Genomic DNA, 14,335 nt, shown 5'->3' with positions numbered 1-14,335 from the left:
CATCCCATGAGGAGTGGCATCAAGTCATCTTTGCTGCTCAGTCTTTGCAACTCTGGTCCCATAGCTGCCTTCCCCTACTTGGGAAGCCTAGAGATCTCTAGAAGGAGAGAGGTGACCCTGCTTTTGGTGCCCATGTCACCACAAAGTGCGCTGCCCACTCCCTGCCTGCCCTGGGGAGCCCTGGGGCTGCAGGGAAGGCATGAAGCAGCCCAGCCCAGCTGGACACAGCGAGGAGCATTCCTGTCCCAGCTGAGCTGGAGCCACGACACAGCTCACCCCCACGCTCCCCAGAGCTCAGCTCCCCGCATGGGTTGAAGGGGAGAGAGTTTGGAGGCTGGAGGGTTCGGGGGTGATGCACAGACATAGAGGACAGATGGGGTTACATGGGACTCTGTTGCTCCTGCTGCTGCCTGCATCCCTGCCCATGCGACATGTCCCTTCAGTTTAACAGGTGTTGGTTTGCCTTCCTGTCAGTCAATGTCATCCGTTGCATCTGTGCTGCTGGCTCAGGGCTTTGTAGTGTCTCCAGTACCTGATTCCACAAATACAAGAGCTCCTGATCACACTTTCTGATGCTTTTGCATTTTTCATGTTCCTTTTTTTTTTTACTCTTGGTCCCCTCCCTGAAATGGCATCCTCTCAATCAGTCTCATTTTAAAGCTTTAATGGTGTATTTCTTTGCTGTGCCAAGTCCCAAACATGAGTTGCACTTTTCTGTCTCCTTTCCCAGCTGATTTGATCTCTTCTTCTTTCTTCCTCACTAATCACAGCCTTCCCCAGCTTTGGTTATGCTGCCCCCCTGCTCCAGACCTTAGTCATGCTCAGAATGTTTATAAATCTTAATGTAGTCTCAAACATAAAGCTGTGCTGTCATTGAGTTTCAGTAGTGTGATCAGTCTTTGCTGAGGGCGAAGTGCACAAGGAATTTGGAACTGCTGTGCTGTTCTAAAGCTTTTATTTAGTAGAGCAACCTTGTGCATGTGCAAGTACTGTTACAGAATTTTCTTGATTTTTTGCAGCGTATTTTACAGTAATTCATAGGAGCTATAAGAAAAGTGAAAAAAGTGTATGGGAGGGAGGTTTGACACAAACATTGCAGGTAGTGTTGGGTTTTTTTCCTTTTTTTTTTTTTTTTTTTGTTTGTTTGCTTTTTGTTTTGTTTTCTGTAAGGAAATGCTCCTCTAGAACTCCTGGATGAAGCTTGTTGTTAGGTAGCTTTGCAGTGTATTATCACAGTTTGCCTGTTGTCTTTATAAATGAGGCCCATCATTATCACAGGAATTTGCTAGGGAGTAATATCCTTCAGCATAAGGACATCTAATTGCACATGTGTGCAGTTACAAATGTAATGTCTACTGCTTTTTTCTTTAAAAAAAAACCCCACCACCACCAACAAAGGCAGAACCCTTTATACTCAAATGCCTATCCAACAGTGTCTGACCATTTCAAGTTTTGAAACAATAGCAACCAACTTACCCCATTATGTATGTCCCAGAAAAACCTCCAACAGCATATGTAGTATGTGGAAGTAATTTGGAAGGCATCTTGCAGTTTTGGAGGGAACACGGTGAAAAGAAGAGTTGGGGGAAAAGAATCTGAATGTGGTCATGAGGGAAGAAACTAGTTAGCAGTATTAAAACAGAGTTTATAATGAGTGGGGTGACTAGTAACATCTTTATTTTTTTCTGATCTCTCTTAGCACATAAAAAAGCTGCAGCCCATATGAAGAGGGGAATTATTAGCTAAAAGATAGCCATCAGATTTCAGAAGATAAACGAAAGGTGGATCTGAACCTTGAAATTGTCAGCTCAGCTCAGCAGGAGGTTGCAAAGGCAGAGCGGTGAAAGGAGGGTTTCCTGGAGACCTCCCAGAAGATTGAAATGGATTATGCGATTCTGGAAGGGGACAAGAAACAGGCAATACAAAGGTGCTAAACTTAAACAGTTGTACCAAAACACTGGTCAAGTACTTTACTTGCAATACCTTTAAAAACATAGATGTTCCATATTGAGACCACTATGGCAGTTTAGCTACTTAGAAATGTTGCCTGACAGTATTCAGGATCTTGTGTACATCATCTAGAGGAGCATTCCTTGCACAACCTACTTTGTTTTTAATTATTATAATTATTTTTTCATTGAAAAAGCACCATCAGCTGAATCAGTAAATAAATCAATTTTCTAGACACCTGTCTGAAAAATAATTGAACACACAACTATTGTAAAACTCATCTCTTTACAGCTTTTTAAAAATAAAATTAAACTAAAACATATCTTTTGATTGCAAATTTTTGTTTGCCTGCAGCTACTTTCACACAGTGTGAAAGGAGCTCAAGCGTCCTATAGGAAAGCACTTAGAGGAATATGTTTTCTGGGACTCAGAAAAGCATCTCCATTTCAAGTTTCCATCTGCCCTCCAGGATTTTTTCCCATAACGTGCATGAAACATCAATGCATACCGTATAGTCATAAGACTATTTTTATTCCATCTTTTTTGTCACCATCTTCCTTCCACCTTTCTGGAAGCCTGCCCCATTGGCAGTCTGCAGCTGTTCAAGGCAAAGTCTTGCATGTGTTTTTCTCCCATCACTTAATGTAGGCTTGGAAATCAGAGGAGCAGAGTCCATTAAGTTGCTTTAAAAGAATGGAGAACTCTTGAATGCCGTAGTGTCTTGGACTGTGGAGAACAAAAATTACCTTGCAGGACACAGGTGTTTCATTGTAAACCACGCATTGTTAGTATTGGTGAATGCTTACTGTGATAAACTGTGTCCAGCAGGACTGTGAAGGAATATGCCATCGTATTGGTAAAATCTTAAGCCTGTGTGCTTGAGAGGTGGAGCTGGAGTAGAGTAGGACAACAGGTATGCATCTCACCACCTGTGGCTGTGCCAGCAGGGAACCCTATCCCTTCAAAGCTATCTCTGACCTCCTGTGCATTGGCAGACGTGGAGAAACCCCCTCGTGCTGCTGTCAGCCTTCCTGACTTCGTTGCCCTGCCAATAACAGGTTGATTACCTTGCGATTTAATGGTAAAGTTGTTTGGTGACTACGTCATTACGTTGTTTCATCAGGCTGACAGGACCTCCCAGATTGGTGTTCTGCTGCTGCAGCTCCAGGGCAGAATCTGTGTTGACTTCAGGCAGGTTCTGCTTTAGCTGCCTGAAACTAGTAGCTGCTGCCAGTTATATGAATCCAAAAATTGTACTCCAGGTGACTGTTCTGGATACTAACTGCCTGGCTTCATCTCCCTCTGCCGTGTTCAGTTGTGCAGCTCTAAATGATGCATGACTGCTTTTAATTGTTCATTAATCTGGCATCAAATCTCAGAATGTGATTAAGATGTGCATGCCAAAATGCGTTGCAGGACAAACTGGGGCGGAGCACTGTAAATGAACCGCGCAACGTGCCGAATGGGAGATGGAAACAAATGCAGAGCTATGTGCTTACCTCATTAACAAGGCTGTTCTCGTAGCAAAATGGCACGTAAACACTCTGTGAAGTCACTGTTATCAGAGTAAGCTGATCAGGTGTATGCTGACATCATTGCATAGACAAAGTTGGTACGTATGAACAGGGTCAGTAATACATTCAGTGTCTGCACTGTGCAGGTTCTGAAAGGCTCACTGATGACAGCTTTGAAGAGGGATTTGCTTTGGCATTACTCTAAGTATTCTGCATCTTTAATTATCCTTTCCTGAGCCTTTCGGGTTTTAGCTCATAAAGTCATTGGTACACCAACATCACGGCTGCAGCAGTAGTAGCAAAGGCCATTGTAACTAAATGTGACACTTTTTATTTAACGTAAAGTTATGATAATCTATGAAGTATTTTCTTCAGATAATACAGCTGTTCCTAGACTGTAGGGTTTATTGGTAGATAAGCAGCTGCTTGGAAATTGGGCACTCTTGCTTACTTGTTACCTTTTTGGGGGGGCTGGGATAAGAGGCAGAGAAGACAACCAGGATCAGCATTTTAATTGGAATAGCTCCAATAAATCATATGAAAGTCCAAGGTTACGAAAAAAGCAACGCTAAACCCTGTCACAGTTTTTGCCCCCAGGCAACGTTGTTCAGGCAGTGTGATTAAGGGCAGGACTGGGCTTCCACTACGTTCTTTAGACTACTGCGCAGTTACCACTTACAACCTGGATGCAGTGTATGTATTGGGGAGGCTGCCCTTTCTCTGTCACTTTATTTCTGCCCTTCACATGTTGTCTTTTTGTCCCAGATGTGAGCTTCCCAACCATCTAACTTAACGTCATGAGGGAAATCTAACTCTCGCGAATGGTCTTGCCCTAGTACAGTCCTTGCAGCTTCTATGCGGTATTGCAATTTTTTTCAAATATCATCACCTTGCCCCTTTTTATTTGAGCATATTAGCTATTATTTGAGCTTGTTAGCTAGAAGGATAAGTACTACCCTTTTTTCTTTTTTTTCTTTTTTTTTTTAGTTTTCTTTAAACAGCAGACAAAAATTGAGGTAGTGTAGAGGATTTCTCCATGCCCAAATGATGAATCACTGGTTGGATTCTTGAAGTCCCATGTTTTCTGGCTTCTAGTCCATCCTTATTTGACAGACTTTGCTATTTAAAACCCGTCCCTGCCTTCTAGCACCCTGTTAATTCCTCCAGCACAGCCAGTTTCTTTGTGCTGTCTGCCTAGCAAACCAAGTGAAATTACTGAGCTCTTTGGTAAGTTTTACTTTCTCAGCTTCAATGAGGAGCACAGCACAGAGTGGAGTGACAGGTGGCTGCTTTTTTCTGTACTGTTCCAGTTCAGACCATCTCTCTCTGACCAAGCAGAGATCACGAGCTGCACAGGATTGTGCTGTGTGGTGATGTATGTGAGTGGAGTTTATCTTGCGTTCAGCAATGTCATTGCGATTTCTACCTAGCAGACTGGAGCACCAGGAACCCTTGTATTATACTTGACTGATTACTGAAACTGTCAAAAACATCTTGTGTTATGATTCATGTTAGATGACTGTCTCAAAAAGCAAAACTTGTAACTTCCTACCCTATCTAGTTGTGTTCTGCAACCTAATTATGTTGTTTAAATGGTACATCTTAAAGTATTCAGGTTTAGAGAAATCTTCTGAAATGTAAGTATTTAAAATCACAGTTTTAGGGGTGATCTGGGCCAGGCAGGCTTGCACTAGTCAAATCTGAAATCTGTACCCAGGCAATTTTGGTAGACACTATGATAAAGCATATAATTGGTGGCCACCTGGGTAGGTATGATTATTTGGGAAGAGTCAAAACAGCATTTTAAGAGACTCCTGTCTTAAGGAGTTTGAGCTCTTTGGAAACATCAGCAAGAATTAAAGATGCTGTAGTTCAAAAATCAAAGTGAACTTTGTCGAAAAGGCTTTTTAAGAAAACTAAGGAGCCATAATGTGAGAGGGAAGGTCTTTGCATAAGTAAATGACGGATTAAAAGGTAGGATCAAAAGGCAGGAGTAGAATGTCAATTCTCAATTAAAGGAGGGTCCCAGTTAGGTTCCACACAGTTGTAAATGGTATCTATCAGTATGGACATGAGCAATTGAGTGAGCAAGTTTGCCGTGAAGAACTGAGCCAGCTGTCGAGAACAGTAGAAGGATGTTAAAGTGCTGAAGACTGTGCAACAAAATGTGTGATGAAATTCAGTGTAGATAAATGACGATAACTGAGGAGCACTGGCCATAACAATCCAGATTGTATATAAGATTCTGAGTTTCAGCTCAGTATTACCGTTGAGGCATAAAATTTGGGGATTGTGATTCATGATTCTGTGAGATCATGAGCTCATTGGTCACTGCAACACAACCCAAGTGTTAAAGGAAAGAAATAGAAAACAAAATTGAGAATGTCAGTATAAGAGCGTGTGGTCAAGGTGTGTACTGAGTGCCGTGTGAACTTCTAGAGCCCTCATCTCAGAAGGGATTTATTAGAACTAGAGGAGGCTTAGAGAAGGTCAGCAAGGATGATGACCTCCATGGGGTGGTTTCCGTATGAAAAACACTTCTGTAAACTGGGACTTTGGTCTGGGAAAGGAATGAATTGAGGGCAATGTCATGGAGATCTGCAGAGGAAGGAAGAGGCAGGCTAACCACTACCTTTCAAAACAGGTACATACACAGTTAGGAGGGAAGGCAGATTCAGAGCCTTCGAAAGGAAGAGGTTCTCTGTAAAATCGTAGTGGACTTTTAGGATGACTTTTCGAAAGTGTGCTGTAGATATTAGAAACTGATACTGTTTCCAGGGGGAGCATGGACTATTGCTTGGAAGGGTGATGTGCTGAAAGTTAAGTAACAGAAACCACATATTGTTCAGGAAGTCCCTGACATCAAAGTAGCTGGAGGTCAGAAGACTATCAGTGAGAAATACCACACGTTTGTGACCGGTTCTGTACTTTTGGCTATTACTGGAGGCAGAATACTGGTCTAGTTGTACCATTAGTCTAGCCTGCACACCTTGTCTCATTTTAAGACATTTTAAGATGTCTTCAGACAAAGGAAAATCATGTTCCTTACAAACATAAATTAATTCCTGATCATATTATTGTATAATCTCATAGACACCTTCAGGATGTGTGTTTGGTTTTACTTGTACAGGATTTGCTTTTGATTTTATTATAAAAATGACATGGTCTTGTATGCAAATTAAATGATAACCAAAGTTTGCTTTCAAGGAAGAATCATCACTTTAAGAATGGATGCAAATTATTCATAGAATCACAGAATAGTTTGGGTTGGAAGGGACCTTCAAACGTCATCTACTCCAACCCTCCTGCAACGAGCAGGGACATCTACAACTAGATCAGGTTGCTCAGAGCCCCGTCCAGCCTGGCCTTGAATGTCTCCAGGGATGGGACATCTACCACCTCTCTGGGCAACCTGGGCCAGTGTTTCACCACCCTCAGTGTAAAAAAACTTCTCCCTCGTGTCTGGCGTCAGAGAGAGGGTCGTGGTGTGATTCCAAAATACATGAAAGCACTTTCACAGGTTTTAAACATTCTAACAGTAATTGCAGTATCAATGTTATTTGTACCACAGCCTCTCCAAAGTTTTCAGAAAAACATCTATGGAGTGCCATAGAGGTTCTTAAAAAGCTCATAAAACCATAATCATCAGATCGGTTAACTCGAGGCAGCTCTTATTTCCTTCAATTCAGTATATAATCAGGAATCCTTTGGAACATTTAGTAACCAAAACTAAGCACTCAAAGTGGACCTAAGTAATTTGAAGCATGGAAAGCTCACAGAGAGATGCTGGGTAGTATTGTGATTTTTGTTTTCCTTTAAATTACAGACTGTTAGGTCATGATAAAGTAAACGTTGGTAAGTTCACGTTCTACTTTTCCAGAAACTTGAAAAAAACAAGGCAGGCATGATAGAATTTTTCTTCTATATTCTGGAAAAGGTTATGTAATATTCTTTCTAGTGTAGCATGTTATGAGTTATTTTCTAAAATTAAAAAGCTGCTTGTCCAAATTTCATTAATGTAGTACAGCTTTCAAGAATTGCAAATAGTCTTATGCTCATGAAAAAAAAAACATGTTGTATTTAATAGTCAAATCTATATCAATACGTATTTTCATATTATGGCTACCGTCCCGCAGCAGCCTAGTGGTTTTTCCCTCCAAATGCTTGCTTTGTTAATTAATGAAAGGTATGTATATTTAACAGATGTTTCCTGTGTATTTAGTGCCCAGGAAAAAAAAATAGATTTAATCATTTTAGTGCCTTTGTTTCCCTTGCTACCCATATTTCACACTAGTTTGAAAGGATCAGGCTTTTTTCCTGCTCAACTTTATGCAGTTTCAGTAAGTTTCTCCATTTTGTGGATGTCTTCCAAAAACAAACCAACAGACATACAAAATGCAAAGACTTTTTAAAAATTTCCCATCTATGAAGTATCTTAGTTGTTGTATTTTTCTACCTTCTAGATAATATTCCTTGCAGCATAATCATTGTTCTGCACACAGTAAATATTAGTAATGTGCTGCCACTAACAGTAGACTACAATAGCTGCCTGGTTTTAGTTTTGGTGCTTATGGTAATTCATTGTGTTGTAGATGTTAGGCTGTTTCCCCGAGGGGGAAAGTCTTAATGTGTTATTACCTCTAACTCATTCATATGTTCATACCTAAGATCGTTGGATAGGTATTTTCAGTGTTTTGCCCGCATCATTCCATTTCCCTGCAGCAGCTTTCACAGGCGGTTCTGCTGCGTGCTTGGGTTTGGTCGTGTCCCCCTGCAGCCCATGCGTGCTCTTACTGCTGTCCTACCATGCTCCCTCGGCCACCTCGTTATACCATAGGCTAGGACTTGGATCCACAGAGAAGGATTTCTCTGAACTCAGCTGCCTTGCTTATTATAAGGAGGAGTCCTGAAGTTCACGATAAGATAAATACAGCCTTGTATATATTTAAAAAACCAAACACCAGACTCTGTTCTTCTGTGATTAGTTTGCATATGTGTGTGTGCGCTCCCCGTACATGAAACACTGCTGTACAGTAGGGCCAGTGCCTACATCTTTGAATGGTTATTTACAATAACTGCTGTCCAAAAATGCAAAAGGCCAAGTGGATTCACCCACCTCTCAATGCCGTCTCGTTCCCCTGGGACCTCAGCATGGACCCCTTTGTCTTTTGACATCTCTCTGTCAGCCTGTGAGAGAACAGGAGCTGTAAACCCTGGCCGGTTCATGGCTGCTGTCAGGTTCTGTACCTGTTGGTTCTCTCCCTCTCACTGCCCGCCATAGGGAAGGCCACGGTGGCTGGAGGGAGGGCTCTGGGGCTTGAGGTCTGTCCCTCCAGCTGTTTGGCAGTGCCATGTTTAGAGACAGTCATGCCAGGTGTCTTCTTTGCTTAGGGGAGAAACGTGTGCATACGTGTTGCTTGCTGTTCAAATCTCTTTCAGATTACACAATGAAACAGGCAGAAAGTTAAATGAAGTATTACTTTGTGAAAGTTCAGGCATGAGCTGCTCCTGGCCTGGGTAGGCTCCCTTCTCAAACCCACCTTTTGGTTAACAGTCTCACCCTAGCAGTGCCCATTCTTCCTCCTGCTTTGTCCTACAGCATCAAAGCCTCAGTTTGAACTTCCAGATGTAGCAGAACTCGGGCCACTGACACCTCCCTTTCTTGCCCGCTTCCACCTCTGGCTGCATTCAGCCAAGAACAAACAGACAATCAGCATCTTTCTACCAAAGACGTGATTTTCCTTCTGAATGCAAGCATCAAAGGTGAACAGGTTTCACTGGCTGCCTCCTTTAAAGAGTGTTCAAATAATGCGGATCAGATGGTCTGCCAAGAACAAACAGTTCTTGTTCTTAATACAGACACCTGCATCAGTCAGAAGACTGATTTTAATTCAAGAGGGAGAAAGGCACCCCTGAAGTTGTCAGTACTTCAACATCTTTGCCAATTAAGCATGGATTTTTCTTATCTGCTTGATTATTTCCGCTGGTGGGATCACCTTCTCCAGCTGAGATCTTCACTTACTGAAAGTTACCTCTCTGTAAGAGAGACCTTTGTAAGTGCCAGGTTGGCAGCTTCTGCTACCTGCAGCTACTTTGAGATGAGTCTTCTGCTGCAAAAAGTCTAGCATTTTTCTACAAAGTCTAACCTGGAGTTATCTGAGTGTTTGGAGAGTTAGCAAAATTAGTGCCTCATGGATACTGGAAGATCTGATAAATTCTAAGAATTATAATCTGACAAATTATATAAATCATATTTTGTTACTAGTTCCCAAGTGGGTTTTGGGCATGTACATGTGACAGTGCTTTTTGCAGCGTGATGTGGAGGATAATTTGAGCCTTGTTATTCTGTTAACTTTTTTCCTAACTTATCTGATTGAGAAGAAAACTTAATAATGCTATAGCTATAAGCAGTTAGGAGAAGAATGGTACATCTTTGTCCAGTGTTCTGCCTCAGAGATTGTCTAGCACTAAAAGCTTCTGAGAAAGGTGGTCTAAAAATCAGGATTATCATGGGCAACTTTTGTATTCTGTGCATAACAAAAAGTCCGATTTATTGCCGCAATAGCTGATTTATTGCCACAAAGCATAGGAATTTTCTTAAATTTTCTGCTTTCACTTAATCCTGTCAAACATAGCAGATGTTTTCATTATTCATACAAACTTTTCCCCTTTTGTGTGTATGTTGCTAAGCTCTTTGCTTAATAATGGTCTTGTAGAACTCAATATCCTGGCTAATTGTAGGTATAGCATTGCCCTCATCTGGATCCACTGCTTTATGATTTTGCTGTATTCATAAGATAATGAATAAGAGTAACTGACTTTCTTCCTTCATTCTCTTCAGCATTTGAAATCCCTCTGGCATTTACCTTGCTTATTTACTTGTTCCAGGTGCTTCAGTTGCCCCTGACAAGGTCTTTCCATGCCTCTGATGGCCCATCTCTGAGGGCATCTGCTTTCTGCTAGAGTGACTTCAGATGTGTGGTGAGAATTGAGCACCATAAGCATTTAGGAGAAAATATTGAATACTGCTGAGAGGGCATTATAATATTTTCGACAGATATTTTTTTTTTTTAACAGGACGTAGTCTGTAAATACCAAGAGTGGAGGAACTAAGTACACAAGGACTTAGTTCATTACATTTATATGGCTGTCTTAAATGTAGTCTACTTATTGTGAGCTACGTTAGTTGAAACATCTGGATAATGAAGTTCTTCCTTTCTGCTGCGATAGTGGAAGATGTTGAGATAGGCATCACAGAGTAAATGATTTATAAAGGACTTGCTGGGAGAGGAAGTGAGGAGTCATCAGCATTTTCTCCCTGAAACAAGGTGATTTGGGGACCTCCAAAGGAGGAGGTAAGGGTTGTTTCCCCTCTCTTGCTCGTCAGTTGGAAACAGTTTTCACTTTTTCTTTGGGTACTGTAGCTGTTTCAACCTCCTGCCTGTATGTACAAAGCCTCAAGTAAATGTTCCTCAGCTGTCAGAGCTTCAGTCGGTTGCTGTGAAGCACTTTTGCCTTCGAGAGGTGTTGAAGGACGCGGATTTGCTCGCGTTCATGCTTACCAGCAGAGGAGGCTGGGGCTGTGCGAAACTGAACTTGGTACCAAAAGGAAGAATGCTTTACTGGAGTGAATGGAAAGGGAGAAGGGAAAATGGTTTGTCCGGGGGGAAATATTACATTACTCTGGAGTTCCTGCCAAATACCTTCAGCCTGGTATGCCACGTGGGGTGTGTGCACTGTATAGGGATTCACATTTACATATCTGGAAGAGTTGGAGGCGATAAAACCTCCCCAGTATAATGAAGCGTTGAACACGTTTTCTGCATATACCTGTGTCATCCAGGAGGCCTTTCAGCAAGAAAAGGAAGACATGCTGCAAATTTACAAGAGGATGGTGGCAGGGAAAAGGGAAATGTAAGGGAAATTCCAGAAAGGCCCTCTGGATTTGCTCAGGCACACCTAGACTTGCCCTGTATTGCGATTTACCTGTAGCATGTACATCAAGAGGCTTTATTATTTTTTTTAAATTAATTTTATTTTCCTTTGCAGGTCACGTTTTAAGCTGCTATTTCCTGTATAATTAAGCAGAATGAAGGCATTAGGTTCTAGTAAAGTTGGGCCTAATCCAGAAATCTTCTCTTATTCAGTCCTTTCTGAGTAAGAAACTCAAGTCTGGCCCCAGCATTTAACATGTTTCACTGTTATTTCTAAATTATTTGTGGTCTGTGATTTTTTGTTTGTTTGGTTTGTTTTTATCTTTATTGAAAACTCCTTTTCTTTTGTCTAATTTTATCTCTTTATGTGTTACTGTCCAGCATAGCGTTAGTTGAAATGATGTAAGTATACTGCGAATTGAAGTGTATAATTGCTACTGATAATGCAAGAATGATTGATTCCTACAGTTTACAATTAACAGTACATAATGTTCTATGCATGGGTTGGATCTAACCTTTTTAACTTTTCCTTTCTGATTCTTTCCAACCCCCCGTCTTGCCACATCCCAGCCTTTCTGAATATACTGTTTTCGCTGGAGTCTAGTCCATTCTTCCTTTTGTTTTTCAGACCAGTAAAAATGGGAAGTACTGGATTCTGGTTTCCTCCAAGAAGAGTCAGCGGAACTGGTTAAGACCAAAATCTGAGGACTTTAGTGGGCAAACATCAGGTGTGCATTGAACAGAGGCTGCTTTAATCCTGCTTTAAGTATATACTTCTTTAAAAATAGTATTATATATGAGCTTTTTTGTAATGTGTTTGTTATATTTGATACTGCATATAATCGTTCATCTTGCAGTTGTGAAAGCACCAATAAGAATGAGGATTTTAAGTGATAATATGTTGAGACACAAATGGGCAGTATTACTCATAAAATTCTTTCAGCTGGTCTTTGGAAAGTGTAATATTTGAGGATCAGTGGGGTTTTTTAAGTTTTATCTCCATTGCTCAGTCTATATATCCACAAGAAAAAAAAGAAAGTGGTTATTTGCTATTAAGAGATCAATACTGAAGTTCTTAATTGCCTTATCTGTTGAGAAATGGTACTGAGATAATAGTGCGTACATGTTTTTTTAATAAAACACTGTCATTGTCAAAGATTGGATCCACACTATATTTGTTCTAATGATGTGTTTTTAAGGACACTTAAGCAGTTCAAAGTCAGCTTAATTAGTTTTGATTATGGAGCAACAAAACCTGAATTCTTCATCTGTGTCAATGTTCTGAGTTCCATCTGGTACAGCAGCTAGGTTACCCCAAGTTTTGGAGAAGGTAACAGTCATGTTATATTGGCCTGAATATAGGATGGCCTCCAGTCCGAGGTGTGATCCCTGCATTGACAAAAGGAGAGAGAGGTTGTCAGAGCTGTTAATTTAACAGTTAAGCCTTATATGCTGTTCCAAAACAAACACTGCTTTTGGTCTCACACCAGACCCTGCATATCACCCTTCTGCATGGCCAAATATCCTGCATCTCCCCTGCACGTGCAGTCCCTCCCCACCTGCCCCTATCCTTGTACCCTTAGACGTTCCCAGCCCCCATGCAGTGCTCCCTGCACCTCGCTGGCCCCACATCCTAGTTTTATTCCTTGTCCTTCCTCATGGTAGTTCATCCTTCCAACACACATCCTTCTAGCCATGCCTGCTTCCCTTAGCATGAAAGCCACTTGCTGTTGAGCTATGGACTCAGCATGGTCAACTTCACCGCATTCCCCAGCAGCAGACTCTGGAGGCAGTTCCCTTGCCTGTTGCCACCAATGCTGCCTGTCCCCCTCAGGCTAGATGTGGATTCCGTAGTCCTTTCTTACCCTGTGAGGCCATAGGTGCCCCAGCCATGCAGCAAGGGCCACAGCTTCTGCACTGCCAGCTCCATGCGGCAGGTCTCGTATAGGTGCCCATGCGGTATAGAGACACCCTATGTAAGCATAGAGCGGGTTGGATTTTTTTTCTCCCTCAGAACTTCATTTGTGAGGAGAGATTAGGCTAAAACAAGATGTCATTTTATATTCAGGTCAATATGCATAGGAGACCAGTGTGTTCATTTACAGGGAAACACAATTTTATTATCTGATTCTAATTAAAGCATATATTGAAAATCTCTGAATCTACAAATTTATCACAAGTTCAGTGTGAATCAGACGCTCCTTTTGTTTACATTGGTGACTCCATTGAAGTATTTGGAACTGGTCTTCATTTACTTTTATTGCAGAAACACTTTGGTCTCAAGTCTCCAAAAAACTGTTTCGTTTTTTCGGTTATGAGCTAGAAAGCTGCTTGTAAGACTGAAAATAAAATTAAGCTGATTCTTTGAAGACCTGTGCTTGTTCCCACTCATGGAATTGATGTCTTCAGGCTTCATCTCATGAATGGGGATGAGTCGGATGCAAATCTGAAATGATAAAGAGTCCTTAAAAAAACACCTTTCTTGTCACTGGGTATCTTTAAAGAGGTTAGTGGTTCCATAAAAAATTTGGGAGAGTAAAGGTGGTCTTACAAAACTTCTTGCTTATAGAAGGTAACATAGTTTAACCTCCATTCAAGGACTGTAGGGTTGAAAGGCAGCAGATTTCCGTCTTGGTGTGCCAGTGTTTCTCTCCTCTTGTAAAGACAAGGGAAAAATTTGGGGAAGGAGGGAGGAAGAGCCATAGACAAAGACATACTCTGTGTACACATTTCAAATGGAAATCTCAGTCTGAAGCTTTCATAAAATGCAGACATTAAAGAGGTGCACCCTCTTCTCCCCCTCCCTGCTCCCCAGCCCTCCTGACCTGCCATGTGTTGAGGAGAACAGCCCCTCCTTTCTCCCCACTTTCTTCCAGGGCTGCACGGGGGTTCTTTCAAGGACAGTTTAGTTGTGCCCCCATCGCACTTGGGTGCTGC

At 41.6% G+C, this 14,335-nt stretch overlaps 1 protein-coding gene across 3 annotated transcripts in view; it reads left to right on the top strand.

Moving 5' to 3' along the window:
- Positions 1 to 14,335, top strand: part of PLAG1 (PLAG1 zinc finger) — a 49,495-nt gene that overhangs the window by 26,409 nt on the left and 8,751 nt on the right. For all 3 annotated transcript variants that reach the window (XM_065629970.1, XM_065629969.1, XM_065629968.1), the window contains exon 2: positions 12,027 to 12,126. The gene's annotated coding sequence lies outside the window, so the exon portion shown is untranslated. The remainder of the gene's footprint in view (positions 1 to 12,026; positions 12,127 to 14,335) is intronic.

Source organism: Caloenas nicobarica, chromosome 2 (genome assembly GCF_036013445.1).
Source record: "Caloenas nicobarica isolate bCalNic1 chromosome 2, bCalNic1.hap1, whole genome shotgun sequence".
Classification (NCBI taxonomy): domain Eukaryota; kingdom Metazoa; phylum Chordata; class Aves; order Columbiformes; family Columbidae; genus Caloenas; species Caloenas nicobarica.
This window is presented reverse-complemented; position numbering and strand designations above follow the sequence as displayed.